Genomic DNA, 3,281 nt, shown 5'->3' on the forward strand with positions numbered 1-3,281 from the left:
AAACATGTACAACATGGAATAGAGTCGATATCCAGCCAGTATACACTTTCAGTGATCTTATTCATAGTCAGACGCATCTTCATCTACCCTTATATAAAGTCACAGACTCATGCCTGTAATTCCAGCACTTTGGGAGGCCAAGGCAGTAGGATCACTACAGCCTGAGTTCAGGACTGCAGTGAGCCATGATTGCACCATTGCATTGCAGCTTGGCCAACAGAGTGACCCTACCTCTTAAAAATTAAAAAATAAAAAGAAGTCATAAAAGTATAATTATCAAGACAGTTGGTATTGGTGCAGAAATAGACAAATAACCCCATAAAACAGGTTTATTCATATAAAAGGCTTATTCATATGCAGAAACCTGAAAAATAACTCCATAAAAAGAGGCTTATTCATATACAGAAACCTGAAAATATACAGAGGTTATATAACAAATTCGGAGACTTCAGGTTCTTGTAGGAACATGGCAGAAACCTGGTTTTTCATGTTCCAACTTCTGTAAAAATCATACAGAGCATCAACGTGAATTTAAAAACCAAAAGGCACAAACTAGTGAAACAAGAAGAACCTCAAGACTGCAAACTACCCAAAGTTAATGCAAATAGCTGGTTCAGGAAAATTTAGTTTATTCAAATTTTCTTACATTTATTCAAATATGAGTAAAAATACTGCATATATAAATACAAGAAAAAGATTAAAACCATTTCAAAAATTAAGGCTGGCCAGGTGCAGTGCTCATGCCTGTAATCCTAGCACTTTGGGAGGCCAAGGTGGGTGGATCACCTGCGGTCAGGAGTTTGAGACCAGCCTGGCCAACATGGTGAAACCCTGTCTCTACTAAAAATACAAAAATTAGCCAGGCTTGGTGGTACACACCTGTAATCCCAGCTACTCAGGAGGCTGAGGCAGGAGAATCACTTGAATTCAGGAGGCAGAAGTTGCGGTGAGCCGAGATGCACCATTGCACTCCATCCTGGGCAACAGAGTGAGACTCTGTCTCAAAAAATAAATAAATAAATAAATAAAAATGATGGCTACTTTCTCATAATGGTAGACTAGGTAATTTGGAACAATCTTAACCCTGGAGACAATTAGAAAAGTTTGAAGGCATTATAATGATAAAATATTATGAAACATTGCTTGGGTGAGATATGAGAAAGACTAAAACCCAGAACAGTAAGCCTAGCATTTTGGGACATGTCTCTCCTGTACACAGTTGCCATTCCAAATAAGGCTGATAAAATGCTCTGAAGCACTTTTGACAACCTCACAGGGTTAGGGATTAAAAGTTGTAGTCCGTTCCTTGTAATTCCAGGAGGTAGGAAAAAATAAAATGAAAAATAAAAGTTTTAATCCAGGGCCCACAAAAAGGACCCTGGAAAACCCTCCACTCTGGGTTGAGACCCGAAAAGACCAAACTCTACATGATAAATTGAAAATAGACCATTCATTGCAGAAACTGCTCAGATTTGAATCGTCTCAATCACTAAAATTAGTTTGATTATCTTAAATTGCTACAGCCCCTAGATGCCTTCCAGAAACAAAAGTATATCCATTCTGTAGAAGGAAAATGTACCCCTAGACCTCCAATTATTTCTAAAAATATTTTTCAAACACAATGCCTATCATATAATCAGAAATAACCAGGCACATGAAGAGAATAATAAGGGAGTAATAACAATCAAGAATTTTACAAAATTAATGACAGGCAACAAACCACAGATCCAAGAATCTCAGCACCAAGCAAGATAAATGCCAAGTAATAATCTACATCTATACAGTGTTATATTCAAACTGCAGAAAACCAAAGACAAAGAAAATCTTGAAAGGAGCCAGAGGAAAAATAACACCTGCCTATAGGGGAACAAGGATAAGGATTACATTGGCCTTCTTTTCAGAAAACATGCAAGCAAGAAGAGAGTGGAGTGAACTATGTAAGAAATAAGACAAGTGGGGAAAAACTCACCAGCCTAGAATTCTGTTTCTAGCAAAATTATTCATCAGAAGTGAAGAAGAAATAGATTTTCTCAGACAAGACTTGAGAAAATTTACCACCAGTAGATCTGTCTTGCAAGAAAATTAAAGAAGGTCTTTAAAGAGAGAGAAAGAGAAGAGAGAGAGAGAAATTGGTAATCTCAGTGCTTTGGGAGAACAAGATGGGAGGATTGCTTGGGATTGCTTGAAGGCAAAAGTTCAAGACCAGACTGGGCAATATAGCAAGACCTGTATTCTCTACAGAAAATAAAAATAGCCCAATGAACCTAGCTACTCAGGAGGCTGAGGCAAGAGGATTGCTTGAGCCTGGGAAGTAAGGCTGCAGTGAGCTAATATTGCACCACTGCACTTTAACCTGGGTAATAAAGACCCTGTTAAGAAAGAAAAGAAAAGGAAAGAAGGACGAACGAAGGAAGGGAGGGAGGGAGGGAGGGAAGGAAGGAAGGAAAGGAAGGAAGGAAGGGAGAAAGAAAAGAAAAAGAGAGAAAGGAAAAGAGAGAAAAAAATGAAAGAAAGAGGCCAGGCGCGGTGGCTCAAGCCTGTAATCCCAGCACTTTGGGAGGCCGAGGCGGGTGGATCACGACGTCAAGAGATCGAGACCATCCTGGTCAACATGGTGAAACCCCATCTCTACTAAAAAATACAAAAAATCAGCTGGGCATGGTGGCGCTTGCCTGTAATCCCATCTACTCAGGAGGCTGAGGCAGGAGAATTGCCTGAACCCAGGAGGCGCAGGTTGTGGTGAGCCAAGATTGCGCCATTGCACTCCAGCCTGGGTAACGAGTGAAACTCCGTCTCAAAAAAAAAAAAAAGAAAGAAAGAAAAAAAGAGGACTTGGCTTACTTGTGAATGTATATGGTGAAATTTAGGGCAGCAACTAAAAAAAATTTAAAGAGAAGGATTGGGTGTAGTGGCTCACACCTGTAATCCCAGCACTTTGGGAAGACGAGGCAGGAGGATCACTTGAATCCAGGGTCTGAGAGCAGCCAGAGCAAAATATTGAGACCCTCTCTCTACAAAAAAATTTTAAAATTAGCCAGGCATGGTGGTGCAGGCTTGTAGTCCCAGCTATTTAGGAAGATAAGGCGGGAGAATTGCTTGAGCCTGCGAGGTCAAGGCTACAGTGAGCCATGATTGCGCCACTGTACTCCAGCCTGGGGGACAGAGTGAGACCCTGTCCCTTCCCCCCCAAAAAAGTGTAACTGCTATGTTAAGAAAAGAGAGAAAATGGGCCGGGCACGGTGGCTCAAGCCTGTAATCCCAGCACTTTGGGAGGCCGAGGC

The sequence above is a fragment of the Cebus imitator genome, unplaced genomic scaffold (genome assembly GCF_001604975.1).
Source record: "Cebus imitator isolate Cc_AM_T3 unplaced genomic scaffold, Cebus_imitator-1.0 Scaffold203, whole genome shotgun sequence".
Classification (NCBI taxonomy): domain Eukaryota; kingdom Metazoa; phylum Chordata; class Mammalia; order Primates; family Cebidae; genus Cebus; species Cebus imitator.